Raw genomic sequence first — 15672 nt, forward strand, 5'->3', positions numbered from 1 at the left:
CGTTTTTTTTTTTTTTTTTTTTTTTTTTTTTTTTTTTTTGTGTCAAGTGGTTTATTTCAAAATTATAAGGGAAACAATTATCCAATTATTCTTACTGTTTAACAAGTTCCTGAGTTGGTTTCTGAGTCCTTGGAGATGATGTACACCCTTGTAAATACATAATATGAATACAGGTAAGAATTGCTTCTAGATTTGCTAGAAATAAAACAAATTTCCTCTAGATTTCAGGTTCTGGGTTCCATATAATTTGTAACAATTAACCTTACAACCATAACATGTTAAGTAAGGGTACATTCATAACTGAGTAACCTTTCTTCACAGTGCCCAAGTTCTTTGCACAATCTGGGCTAAACTTGTGACGTGCTCAGACAAACGTACCAAAAAACCCACCACCCCCAAACAAAAACAACACTGCCTTATCCTGGATCAACAGCTCACAAGAACAGATGTCTTTCCAGTTAAATTTTTCATACTGTTTTGCCATAGCCAGAAACTGTTTCTGCTCTCTTTAGAGGTTTATTTTTCTCCTGAGTCTGAGTTACATCAGAAAGGTGAATATCCATTTCCTAAATCCCATGAGCCAAAAAACATGCTGTGCACATTTGTGCTTTGTGCTCTAGCCATAAGAATTTCCCAAAGGCAAGTCAAATGGTGGGAAAAATTAGAGAACAGAATGGACAGCAGTTTTCTTACCTAAGTTACAGCCTGTTGGATGTCTCACAGCCAGAAGCTTGGCACTACTGCGATGTATTGCAAACAGCTGGATTTTAATTTTTTTTTTTAATTTAAGAAATTACCTTCATAATTAATTTTCCATCCTAAACACATTTTGTTTAATCGTTACAGGGCAGGTTCATTACTCAATTATCCAGATTGCTACAGCAAAAAGATGAGGCAACTATCCAAAGCTTTAGGTAATTATATAGTATTTTTAAATACTATAAATCTATGAAAATACTGTTTGGCCATATCAGATAAAAACTATTGAAGTCTTAAAGACAACTCCTCCTATAAATGGTTAAAATTAAAAAAAATCTACATCCAAAAATCCAGCAGTCATATGTGATTAATTTTATAACACTTTTTCAAATTAGGTCTCCTAGCTATTCAAGCATTTTAGTGTAAGAGCTGAGGCTTTAATAAAAGAATATAATTTATCTGACTTGCACTTTCCAATTTTCAAACTAAGAACTCTATGCCAAAGTAAACTAACTCTGCCTGTCCTTTGGTAGCTGCCCATGTATTGTTTGTACCATCACACATATAAAGTCTTTAGAATAACTGATATCCCTTCTCCATTCTTTGAATATTTTTGGTCAAATAATTATTCCATTTACTTTAGGAATGAGGGAAGGAGTAGAGAAAAGAGATTCAAGTTGCCAACCCTTTAACTACTTTTGCTGCCACTCATAATTTTATATATATTTAACATAATTTAATACTTTTTTGGTTTTGCGGGTTTTTTTTGTTTTGTTTAATACTGTTGACATATACTGAGTTTTTTACTGTTTTATGCCAGCATGGTCCTTTCTTAAAATGATAGCAGGTTAATAAGAGATTTTGATCGTTTTGCCTGTTTATAAATAGCTATTTCCTCTTCTTTTAGAATTGCAAATACTTTATTTGGATTCCAAGCTTTTGGGAAAGTTTCAAATTAGAAATAAATGGCAAAAATGCTCTCTGTATAATTACCCAACCTTATTATAATTGCAAAACACAAAATAAATGCGAGTTATTTAAAACCCTTGCTAGTTATAAACTATAAAATGTGAAGTTAATCTGAAATTAAATGGAAAACTATGTAAGCTCTAGTAAAATGCTGTTCTGTGTATTTTATGTGATATGCATTTCTATTAGGAAAACCAGACTGCCCTTTCCTCCTCTAGTGCTTATAAGACATGTGATTCCACACTGTGGTGGGGTTATCTCTCCCTCTGCTTTGCTTTTTCTCATAGCAATAATATCACACAGCATTGGCATTAGAACAAGTTCCTTATTAAAAAAAAAAAAAAGAAAAATACTGAAGTTCTACATGCCTGAACTCTCTTGAAATTGGTGGAAATACCAAGATATAAATTTAGCTTGGGTGATATGTAGAAGGAACATTAATTATCAGGAAACCAAGAGAAAAATGTCTTTATCACTGTTATTTTTTTCCAACATGTTTAACAAATTAACACAGGGTGCCTTTTGCAACCATTATTGCAAAGTATCAGATTTATGTCTATTATGGATGAGTCAACAATAGAAATAAATTGGTAATGGATTGTGCTTTGGTTCTGTTTGCCATAATCTTTTAACCTTACTCAAGAATACTTGCACTCAGAATGGCTGTTCTTTATTTTAATGTGATTTAATCAAAAAAGTAAATTGTGGTGGAATGCAGAGAGCAAGATAGTCATATTTGGGTGATCACACATAGCTCATTTGCATTTTGTAGTTACGCTACTTCAGTGCTACTCTTAGAATTGTTTCTGTGTGATTATGGAAATTAAAAAAAAATATTCTTTGAAAATTTCCATTGCTATTAACAGTAATTAATCATTTAGTATCTTTAGATGTCACTAAGGATCTGTATTTGGCAAGTCTTCTGTTTGACTAGAACCATTCTATAAAACATGTAATTCATCCACCATTTCAGCTACTGTTGACTTCCTAATTAGGCCACTCAAAAAGATTATTTTCATTTGTCTCTTTCTCTAAAATTCTGCTGGTAGACTTCTTGGTCAAGATAAATGTTTAGCCTTGAAAATAGAAAAGGCTACACTGCTTTATGAAGTTTTTTCTTGAATCCATCCTCTAGGAATACTCATCTTCAGAGAAAGGTAGATGTTCATATTTCTTAATATCACACTAGATGTGTTTAATCCAATTTTGTTCATTAAAATGTTCCCCAAAACAGTCCTTATGGAAAATGATGATTTGTTGAAAGTAAAAAATTTCTAAGAGATATACACATTTTGGTAGAGTTTTTATTTATATATTTTTTTAATATCCCGAAGGCCAAAACAATAAATCTGAACTTTTTCAAAATGGAATTTTTTTTCCTTGAAGAACAACTTGTTTATAATTATTTTCATTCTGCAATACTTTTAAAATGCTCTACTAATATCTGTGAAATCTGTATCACAATAAAATTCTACTGTTTATTTGTTTTCTGAAAAGTAAATATCAGAATGAAGCACTGAACTAATCTTTCTCTCAATTTTTAAATAAGATACTTTTAATTTTATTTTTCATCTGAGTGGGTAGTAAACATCTCAAAGTCCAACATTTGTCAAACAGATAATTGGATTCCAAGACGGTGTGGTAAAATTTACTTTTATGAAGATAGAGCAATTCCAAATTGGAGGATTCTGCCTGCAAAATTGATGGTATCTGTGAAGGGCAAGCATTTTGCCATTTGTGGAAAGCGGTTGTCCAGGTCATGGTTCAATAGGGCAAAGAAAAAGTGCAAGCCAGTGGGAGTAAAAGGATATTGAAGATCAGGAAAAACACTGTCCCAAGCGTATTGAGTAATTTTCCAACAAGAATCTCCCCACACATAAACATTTCAGTGAGGGACATGGCTTGTTTTATGTAGAGCTGAGCACTTGTTTGCTAAATGCCACTTGATTGCTAAATGCTGTGGACAAATTAGTAGCATGCTTGAGAGAAGAAAATAATTAGGATTCCCATTGCTGTGTTCATGGAGGTCTTAAAGTGGAGCATCCGAGTCCTTATAATCATAGCACACTTTTCTGCACTCATTTTCTGCTTTGGCATCTTCTTGTATCCCAGTGTTCCACGCAATCATCTACACTTCCAGCTCATTCTTTTGAGGGATACAGCTTCTTCTTTTACATCTCTAATTTCTATGTAAGTTAAGAGAACTTAGCATCTGTCAGGATGAAGACATGACAATTTTCCTGCTTTTTTTATGCAGATGACAAATGCTGATATCCAGTGGAGTAGTTCTGTGTGGTTCTTTCACTGGATGCTGGGATGGAGCCCTGTGGGATCCCCTTAATATGGAGGTGAGATACTGACTAAGAGAGATTACATCTTCTGGAAGATTTTGGTTGCTAAGTTATTTTAAGCATAAAAGTTCCTTCTCCTTTTCCAGTAGGAAAAACCCATAATGGCTAATTAGGCCCTCAGGGATCAATTTTCAAAACAGTGGGCAGGAAGTGTGAGCACAAATCTTATTTGTTAATGGGCTTTGTGAACATACCTCCTGTGATTTTTCAAAATTTAGAATGACAAAACAGCAACCTCATTGGAGAAGCAGGTTTAAATATATAGCATATGATTACTTTTTCTTGGGGGCATTAGGCAGATGACATACATTAAGGTCACAGAGTGTTTTTGTGGTCATTATGCTTTACTACCTCAAACCTTTAAACAGAACAAAATAATAAAATAATCTCTGCAGGCCTGTTGATGAAATCAACCCCACAGTTCTTACCTAACTCCTCTTTGCTTAAAGGAGGAAAAGCAACAAAACACTAGTCCCTAATATTGGTGAGGACAAACAATTAAAAAAATAAACCTGCTGATCCAGGCCAGGTGCCACTGTCATTCTTGGCCACCTGGGCACCCTCTGGCTCTTGTTCAGCTGCTGTCCACCAGCATACCCAGGCTTTTTCCACTGGGCAGCTTTCCAGGCAGTCTGGAGCACTGCATAGAGATGTTGTCACTCAGGGGCAGGACCTGCCCTTTCACCTTGTTGAACCTCATGTAGTTGACCTTGATCCATCAATCCAGACTGTCCAAATCCCTCTGAAGAGCCTTACCACCCTACTTGGTGTTATCTACAAACTGATTGATAAAGATATGGAACAAGACTGACCCCTAAACTGAGCCCTGGGAGCAACACTTATGTCCAGCAGCCAGCTGGATGAAACTTCATTTTCCACAACTGTTCCCTGGCTATCCAGACAGTGTTTTGGACAGGGAGCAGTGCACTTATCCAAGTCACAAAAAGCCAAATTCTCCAGAGGATGCTGTGGAAAATGGTGTCATAGGCTTTACTAAAGTCCTGAGAGGTGACATCCACAGCCTTTCTGCCGTCTACTAAGTGGGTCACCTTGTTGGTCCTACCCTGCATGGGAGACATTGGCTGTAGTTTTTGGTCTGTATCTGACCACCCCACAAAACATCTTTCCAAGATAATGATTATTTTCTTTTCTAACAATTAAAACCACAATTTGTGTTCTTCTCCCTTGAGTCAGTACTACTTCTAAATTTCTGAAAGTTAGCCGCCAAATCTACTACATTATTCAGACTTTCCACCACTGAGAGTTTTTTGCCCTCCTGCTGTTCCCCTGTGCACATTCTAGTTTTCCAACACTTATCTCTGACAGTTTATCTGCTTTCTATCTTGCCTAAGGTGCCCAAGTCTCCTCTGCTACCTTTCCCAGAAGTTTTTTCTGCCTGACCCTGTATGTCAGAAGGGCCCTTCAGCAAAACTCTTTTCCTACCACCTTGCCACCTGCCAGAGCTGAGCTGGGTTTTGTACTGTGCTTGTAAAGAACTAATTGATTAGTATTAATGCAGTATAGCCAGGTTTTTAAGGACTTTTGCTAGCCTTGAAGAATTTCTTACTGTGTATTCTAAAGATATCATAATTTCCTAAAGTGACAATCGAGCTTCCTGTACCTCTTTGAAGCACCCTTTACAGCGATTCTTCAAGTTCCTACTTTGTCTTAAAATCATAAGTGCCTTAGGAAATGCTGATAAGTGCACTCAGGCACTTGCCTAAAGGCACCAGTGTGTAAATGCTGTGAGCCTGTGTGACAAGAACAGCTGCAGGGAGTGGCTTCCTGGGCTGCTGCTATCACTGAAACCTCACTATTTGTCAAAGGAATAAATGCAATAAAATGAGCATTAGGACATAAATGCTAGTTGAGGCTAGGAATTTTGACAGGATGAACAGCTGAAAGTCAGGTTTGAATTTATCCTCCTAAATTAGGTTTGTTTATTATAGACACATTGTAAGCTTGGCCTCATGTTTATGCATTGCTGAAGTTTGGGACAAATGGGATGCAGATGAATTAATTTGTAATGTACTGTAGTAAATGCAACATGTTGGTGCTGAAGTGTATTGATTATTTTGCCTTTCCAGGAAAACATCTTTGATCAATTAATTACCTTGCTTAGATATTACTCCATAAGTTACAATTATATTTAAATAAAACCTGGTACTTATCATAGATGAGAACTGATTTTTTTTTTCTCATGACCTTAGCCAATTTCTAGAAATAGCACTAGTGCATTTCTCCCATTAGAGGCTTCTATAATATTTAAAACCAACAATAAATTCAAGAAAATATTAATAAAAAGAAGTGAAAATCAGATGAAAACCTTTCCTATGTCAATGCCTCAGACAACTGATTGTGGATTCTGAATGTCAGTCTTAATTCTCCAATTACATTTACCAGAAATAAAAATTATTACTTAGTTGACAAACTGGAGAGTGTACTTGGAAAGAAATCTTAGGTTTTATATCTTTGGAAGTAGGGGCAATTTTGGGACTTGAATGTAAAAGTTTCTGGATCTTTCAGAATTTTTTAAACTATTCGTATGCAACCAGTGTATTTTTCTTTCAGTACATCTGTTAATAGTTATATTTGACACTAAAAAAATGTGTGGTTCTTAAAGAACCACTTACTTTTAGAGAACAGTATATGTAAAGAAAAGGAAGAGTGGAGTAGAGATTACAATCTGATCTTTCTGGGAAATAAACTTCTAAAAATATCCCCCTCTAATTTTCTTTTAAGGCAGCCTCAAGGAAGAAAGTGTATATTGCATTTGTCATAACACAAGATGTCTAAGGCATAGTTTGTACTCAAGCTGCACAAAATGTGAGCTGGATCACCTGAGTCACTGCTCTTCTGAAGTTTAAGCTCTGTCTCTTAAGGTAATATCAGGATATTTTAAATTACAAAACATAATCAATGCACAAACTTTGTTAGCATTTGTCTTTGTAAAATCCTGTAAATATGTCATTATGTATATGGTAAGATAACTTTTTCTGGCTGTTTTAATGCAGTGGTTAAAACCTTACCATTCTGAAGAATTTTTTTTTTTAATTAGTAGCGAGTGCAACTGAAATTTGGGCCATTAGGATTTATTGATTCTGCTCTTTCATATGTCAGCTTCTGTTAGCATATCCCAAGGCACAGAGCTCTGGTATCATCAACATCAGAGGAAAGACTTGAAGACAGTTGTCTTCACAAAATGTGCTGTCTCATTCCCCACTTATTTGATTTTGAGCAGGAGTGTCTGCTCCTCAGGTTATTTTTGCCTCCTGGAGGCCACCTTGAGGGAAATACAGCAAAAGCAGAAAGGTGTTTTTCAGAGGAAGAAGCTCCATCTTCATTTGTGTTAAGTCTTTCAGTAAAGGTGGGAGTGATATGGGGCTGCATGACTTGGGCCAAATGTGCTGAGATCAAAACTTAAGTTATTCTGGCTCATGTCTAAAGTAAGTCATGATATAAAAGGATTAGTCCATTTTCTAAAAGTTCATCTGCAAGAGGGCAATCTTTTTCTTGATGCAGTAGAGCGGCTGCCATATTGGTTGCCAGAGGGGTGGGAAGTTTAATAGACATTTAAAATTTTAGATTGCTCTGGCTCCATGTAGAAGTTTGAGCTGTAAAATAGTGAAATGACAAAAATGGCACAAAGTCCTGATGTCTCCACCTGGAAGGATGCAGATAATTGAGTTGGACTGAGTTGCTGGAAGCTTATCATCTCAGTGCACTTTTACAGCAAAATTAATATGCAGCCAGAAATCCTTGCATCCTAACAAAACTGTGCACTTTTATAATACAATGAATCTCAGCATTTCCAAGGAAGCTTTCAAGCAGGATGTAACTTTTTTGTAAGAAAGATGTTCTGTGGGCTGGAACATCATATAACACTTTCCAGGCATACACACACACACACATATATGTATAGAGATCTGTTCAAAGATAAAAAGTGTGCAAATTATTATAAATTTTAAGCTGGTGCAAAAGATTTCAGGAAGTCTGTGACTGAATAAAAGCTCTTGGTGTGGGAGCAGGAGTATGCAAATTGTGCTAAGGAGGTTCTCACCCCACGATGTGGTTCACAACTCGCCACTTATCCCAAAAGATAAAGAGAGGGAGATAACATAAAGTTATGGAGTTCTAATCTTGCTTAACCTGATAGGCAAGTATTAATTTATAACATAGCAAAGGCAAAGTTATTAGCTGGCCTTGGATTTAGTTTTGGAAAAGTCATTTAAAACAAACATTCTGACTACTTTGGGTTAAAATGAGTATGAGACCGGACTCAGATCTTGATACCAACTGCCTTTTGTAGAAACTCCTTGGATTAATATGAATAGCTGATTTTTTTTTTTGCTTTGTTGTTAGATAAAGTAAAATATACTTATGAGGATATTGTAGCTGTTTCTGTACTGGGGTGATTAATCTGTGGCTAAAGACTTGGAGAGCACAGAGAAGTCTCTCTTTTCTCACATTTGCAAGAGGAAGGCATTGTCAAACGCCTTCAGACTGCGTAGGGGATAAAAGGCACTGATGGTTTGAAGCTATGTCATGCTCAGTAAACACCCACAGGATGGTATATATGAGAGATATCCTACACAGAGCTCTGGGAATCTTGGGAAGATTTTGGCAGCTCCTGCAGCTCTGTATGCGACAAAGTCAAAACCAGGGAACCTGTCACAAGTTGTATCTACACAGCAGTGTCTGAATACCATGAGGAGTCACCTTTAAACCCCACTCACCCTTAAAAAAACAATGTAGGACAGAGCAGCAAAATGAAATTTTGCATGAAGCACTTTACCATGATTTTTAAGGCAGCGACACATCCTTGCTACTCCATAGAAAACAGTATTTTTAAAAATTATATCAAATTATATAATCTGATTCAGATGTCTTTCATTACACCAGGCATAGCAAAGTGATATGCATTTAAAAAATAAATAAAACCTCACCAGAAATAAGGACATTCCCATCAGCCCCTAAGGAAGGGTTTGAAAGAAGCAGATTGACTTCCAGACACATGATGAAAAGCTCCATTGATTTTAGTGGGGTTGCTCTAAAAATGTCCATCTTAAACCAGGTCAGAATCCAACCCTTTTTTCAGCTATACATTCAAGAGAAAAATAGAGGCAAAAATTTCACAGCAGTGATTGAAGGTGGGATGTTGGTTGCTGAGGTAAAAGCATATCTGGAAAAGCTACAAAAAAGGAAACTGTTTTCATAACACTCATATTTGAAAAATCATTCCTGAAAATTTAATATCTTGCAGTATTTTTACTAAGGTTTGCCATGTAGGAAAAATCCTCTCTGAGGAATTCCATATGACTTTGCAATCCACATCAGCATATCATTTCCTTTTCAATCTCTTTAGTGATGCATTCATCAAAGTTTTAGGTGTTGAGATTTTGTGCAGCCTGGAGAACTCTGTGAAAAAACTGTTGGGAGATATACATAGCATAATGCCTGTGGAGGAAAGCACGAACCCCTGTGCTTCAGCAATAACAAAATTCTACTTAAGTAGGTATGAAAATCCTGTTGTTCAAAAAAATGTAGTAGAGAGAAAGCAATGTCACATGGAGGATTTGCATTTGATATGCAGCTTACAATGCCAGATCATCCTTTGGTTTTCCCATAAAAGAAAAATGTAGACACGATTAAGTATATGCATGGTACCAGCATTAATTTAAGAATAAGTTAAGTGGTTCTGGATCAGGAAATTAGATTATAATGAACTCAATGTGATTTCATTGAGGTAAGAGAAATTTAAACTTGATAACCATTCGGAAGAAGAATAGGTAATAAGTTAGCATTCTGTTTCCCTGGAGGCAAAAGAGCCCTGACAGGACTGTTTCTCTCATTAATAGCTGACATGACTTTGTCCTAGATTATTTGCTGGCTTTGCTAGAGAATTTGCAGTTATCTGACACACATGTTCTTCATATTCCTAATGGATGGAAAGTCTAATTGAGTATATAGGTATACAATTCAATCTCTCCATGGCTCTGTTGGAGTGGAAGTTTACTAAACCATTTTTAAACCAGATTTAATTCAGAACTGTTGGGCATAGGACCTTATAATTCAAGCTACCTATTTGTAAAGGAAAGTGTCAAAATATCCCATCAGTTTGGAAAAGGGAGTAGCTACAGGATAATCACATGCATTGGGTCAGATCTGAATGCAATATAATCCTATCAAGTTCCTTTTATTTTTATTTTGGCTTCTAAATTTTTTGATGAAGTCATTGCAAATTGGATGCTAGACTTGGAAGTTAAATACATTTCTAATTATTTAATTCATTTTTACTCATCTTTTCAATGAAATAAGACCTATATTGACCTTCAAAACTGAGGTAGTAAAATATGGGTTGGATTTGCACTTAGACCTGTGGACAACTATTACTGTATCTACAATTAATTAATTTGGAGTCCTGATCAGTAAGACGCATGTTGAAGTTTAAAAGTAACTCTCAGAACATTTGATTTTAGTTTGTCTCTATGCACAAAATTCTTTCAAGCTTAAAGTATATGTTAAAAGTCAATATTACAGTAAATATAAAGTCCAGTAATTTCCGTACTAATTTATATTTCTGTACTCCCATAGATGACCTTTCTATGACTCAAAGCAATTTCTTGGGAGGATGTTGTCTGAAATTCACAACATGAAAAATGCTTTCTAGATGATTACCTATTCTAAACAGATAAACAAGCAAGGAAAAAAAAATTGCAAGCATTTTGACAGAAGATTTGAGGAACATTTGGAGACAAGATATAATTAGAAGGATCTGACCTTCTGCAAATTGTGAACATTTTCAAAGTATGTAACTTTCATGAAGTCTTATAAAGTCAGATTTATTTAGAATTTTCCACTACTATTAATCATCCATCAAAGGCCCAAGGGCATGATAGAGGAGGTAGTTAGGTTGCTGAGTTTTGGGCCTGCAGGCTTTTCCAGGGGCTGTTCTTTGCACCTTTTTCTCTGTGTCCCCACACTCCTTGCTCTTGCTGTCTCTGTGGCACGGGATTCCCAAGGAAATGCACCAAGGGGAAATGCATCAGGGGACAGAGATCCAGGCATTTGTAAGGCACTGCCAAATCTGACTTGTTCCATGAGGTGTCTTCCAATACAGATACAGCACAGGGTGAATTTTGTCTCCAAAGCCTGAACTGAACACAGGCTGATATTTTAATTCCACAAATACACAGTACAAGGAGCACTGCATATTTGTAGTTTATATAATTATATAACCAAGTCTCTGAGAGAGAGCTATAATCTTCCTAAACATTAATACTTATACAGAGCTCTAAGTTACCATAGAATTTGGAAGAGGCAAACAATCCCAGAAGCTGTAGGGAAGAAAAACACCTATTTTCTAAATGTTGTTTAAGAATTGAATCTATTTTTGATTTCTCCTTTCCATTTGCCTGCCTCTTCTCTTCTGTGTTAATGTTATTTAGCACTTCTGTGGAAAACTGACTTTGAAGCACCCACTCCCGACCTTCCCACAGTTTCTTTTTCTACATCTCTTCTGTTTTTATTGTTTTTCTTCAATTCTACCTTAATTAGAAAGATATTTTACTACCTGGGTGTACTTGTTTTAGCAGTGTTATGACGGTGTTCTTTTGGACATCGTTAAGGAATAACTCAAGTGCATTTCTCTAGTGATGGCTAAAGGTTCAGTCCAGTTCATGGAAGTAATTGGTTCTTTCTCTCATTATCAGTTCACTTAAGTCATTTGTCTCCCAGCAGATGATGTAAAACATCAATTCAGGGAGAAAAGAACACAAGAAGGAAAATGGCTTTTCTGTTTATGATTTTTGAATTCTTTTCAATGCTCACCTAAATGTGACAGAAAGCTGAATCAGATCTTGTGTTTCCTCTGAGGAATCTTGAGGAACCACAAGTTCACATTGCATTTTATAATAAGAAAATTCACCTGCTAGAGGAGATGCACTCCATCCTTTAAGGAAGGCAGAAGACAAATATATTATCCAGAATTGTACATTTTAGGTCACACTTGGACCTAACCCATAACAAAACTAATAATTTTATGTAGTTTGAATAGAATTAATTGATTATGTGAGTGTCATTTTTTGGTTGACTTTTGCTTTCATTTCTTTGGTTTGGGGGTTTTTTTGTTGTTTGGGGTTTTTTTGGTTTGTTTTTTTTTTTTTTTTTTTTGGTTTTTTGGGGTTTTTTTTGTGTTTTGGGTTTTTTAATTATTATTCTTTTATTTTTTAGTTCAAGGGGAACTGGTATAAAAATCCCCTCAAAAAAGTTATTCAGAAATTTCTAAGTAATTTATTAATGAACAGCTAGGTACTGCGTGAACACTGCTTCAAACTTATGTAAGACATGAAACCAATTTTATTGTAGGTTGAAAGAAGCCAACTTTTCTGTTTTAGTTTAATATTTTCAGAAAGACCATTTTGGATATGCTTTCCAAACTGTCTTGACAAGCATACAAAAAATTCTAACAAAAGACAAGTTCAGTTTGTAATTAATGCTGAATATAATATTTGCAAGACCACTGTACTTTGAAAGTTAATGTGGAATCCTTTGACATTCTTGAGGATGTTTCTTCCTAAGGGCAACAAGAAAGTCAGCTACATTTGACCAAATTTATTTGGGCAAATCCTTCCTGCCAAGAGAAACATTAGTCTATATGTACTCATGCACTTCACATTATAATTTTAGTTGTTCATTAATGAATTTGCTTTTTTCATGACACCCACTATATTTATTTTTCCCCTTATTATCAGAATTTTAGGCCTTACATATGTATTTCAAGATAAGAGAAGATTTTGTGCAGTAGCTCATAGGTCAAACTGGTGCTTAATCCATGGCTGTGTTTCCACTGGGGCTCTCATGTCAAACTTCAAACAAGTCTGAAGAAAAGAATCAACTAAAGGAAGGTAGAACACAATAATTTAGAAGCTAATCTCTCCTTTTTTAATATTTTTTAAAGTAAAACTTGCCCTTTTGAAGTCTTTCCAAACTAGATCTCAGAGGCCTCTAATAAAAGAAGAAACATGTTCTCCTCATTGATATTCATTAAGCATGAGTTATTAAAAAAATAACAAGCATCAGTTATTTAAAAATAATCTTTATAATAATACCTGGCAATTGACTGTACTGGTGCAAAATGTTTCATTTATGGAGTTTCAGTGTAGCCAACTCAGATTCTGTGGTCAGTATATTCCCTCAGTACCCTTACAGAGATTTCTAGAGGAATAGCATAAATTATTTCCTTACAGTCATTTTATATCTCATTTTTTTCGGTAAGAAATGACAGAGCTATATCCTGAAGGATGCTTAAGTCCCTCCTGGTTTCATTAGATATTCAGGGAGCTACACTACTTGCAAGATGGAATATATATGTACCCTGTCTTCAAACTATAGGGTTCATACCTTCCAGGATGCTGAACAGGATGCTGAATGTAGCTCATAAAGTAAAAAAAAAAAAAAAGACAGGATCACCACAAAGTAGAATTTACAGCAGATTCCTTGGCAGTGGCATGGAACAAAATGAATTATCACGGAGTTTCTACTAAATATGTGACCTCTTAGATAGCTTAAGAGGAGGAACATGGTGAACTGTAACAGTATCAATGTCACTGTACCCTGGTACAGCACAAGGACTAGAGAATTCCTGCCTTTTTTCCCTTTTTTTTTTTTCCCTTTTTCATTTTCTGGCATATCTGTCATGGATAGAATGGTCAATCCAGCTTCACTCTGTGTCTGACAGTCATGATTCTGCTGCATCTTTCGTGTGCCTGCTCTGATCTCCAAGCTTTTCTGCCTCATAATGTCTCATCACAGGTCCAAGCCCTTGCATAAGGAAAGGGATTTTCTAGAGAAAAATGTGTTTAAAGCTGTCCCTCCTTATAAAACTGTGCATGTCTTTACAGCCTGGAGGCAACTGCAGACCTGATGCAGCTCTCAGAGCCAGGAAAGTCCTTGTTGTGACTTTAGCAGGAGTTGAGGAAGTATCTACAGATGATGATAAATGTATTGCATAATAACAGTGTCAGCTACTCTAATTTGACTTCCCATGTATACAAACTGGTGGTGCACACGTTGTGCCCTTCACAGCAGGGAAATGGGCAGTGGGATGCACCCAGGAGCTTGGCTTTGGGAGAATAGCAAAAAAAAAAAAATATATATTGGGAACAAGAAGTACTTGCCACTAATAGGGTTCTCTGGCTGTGAAGTGGCAATTTCAATCATTTTGAAATTTGCACATAAATACACTTGTCTGTTAGAGGTAACATTTGAAATGTGGAAAAGAAATATCATTTCTAAAAATGAAGAAATGTAGGGGAAAAAAAAAAAAAGATCTATTTCCAGAAATGTTTTCAGCAAAATGGGGCTGTTGGAATCTTTCAACCATAACGTGTTATCCATTTAATAATCATGTCTTGTTATAGCAACTTCCTGTATAATAGTGACTATGATTTTCAAACTATTAAAATTATGCATTTTATAGGTTTTTAGCTCACTGATTTTAAATTAAGTATATTCATATTGAGGAATTTTTGAATATCTGTCACTAAGGAAGTCATCAAAATAGATTGCCAGGTAAATTAAAGCAGCACTAAAGCATCTCACCGAGGAGATATTTCTCTTTTATGAGTGGCTGCTTTTGAAGTATGTTGAGGAGGGGCAAATTCTGAGAGTGTCTTGTCTTATGTGCTCTTTAAATTAGAATATATTTGGAGTCAAATGTCCTGGTGTTCTACTAAGGCAGAGATGAAGGCCATGAACAAAGACTTCTGGGCAGTCTGTGGCTGAGAGAGATGAGGAACTTCACCTCCTTCACTTTGCTCAGTCAATAAAAAACACTGCACATCACATTTCACATGCATTGTTTGCTCTCATGCACGAAGAAGGGATGCATATTTGTAAAAAAAATTATATATATATATAAAAATATATATACACACACCCATATGTGCATTCATATATAAACAAGGTATGTGGGTGCCTATGGAAAGCGAGACCCCATGTGTGTACATGTGCTTTCTGTACATTTTGAGTACTATTTCTTTTAAGTGCAGGTCATGCATAGTTAAACATGTGACAAGTCTGAACATAAGAAACACCCTACATATATTATTTGCAATTTGTCATATGAAAAATGCTGTTTCTCTGTATTGCTGAGAGACAAACATTTTTGACGTTAACAACTGGAAACAGAAAAAATGAAAAAAAAATCTAAGTTTAGATTCTGCAGACCTGTATGATTTTATAGGGGATGAGAGAATTAGAAGATTTTTATGGAATTTAGTGTTTTTTCTGAAGAGTGGAAATATTTTAAATTAGAATCAGTCTTTCAATAATGATGAGTTGTTTGATTGTTATACTGTGCTTCTTAATACAGAACTTTTCTGCAGCAAAAGGTTAATTAGTTGGGAAATGAAGTATAGAAGACTATCATGAATGAGACAGTATTAAGTTTTCCTTTTTCTGCCTGTCTCCCAGTCTTTTTCTAGAATAGGCACTCAAAGAGGGTAAAGGTGCCTGTGTAATTGGACATTCCTTAGTGAACTGCACTGTCTCGATTCATACACACGGAGGGAAATAAATGAATTTAATTTTGCTATAGAATATTACTGGCTTCAGTAGTCTGTAGTGGGTTTTGTTGTTTTGGGGGTTTTTT

This window comes from Geospiza fortis, unplaced genomic scaffold (genome assembly GCF_000277835.1).
Source record: "Geospiza fortis unplaced genomic scaffold, GeoFor_1.0 scaffold72, whole genome shotgun sequence".
NCBI lineage: Eukaryota > Metazoa > Chordata > Aves > Passeriformes > Thraupidae > Geospiza > Geospiza fortis.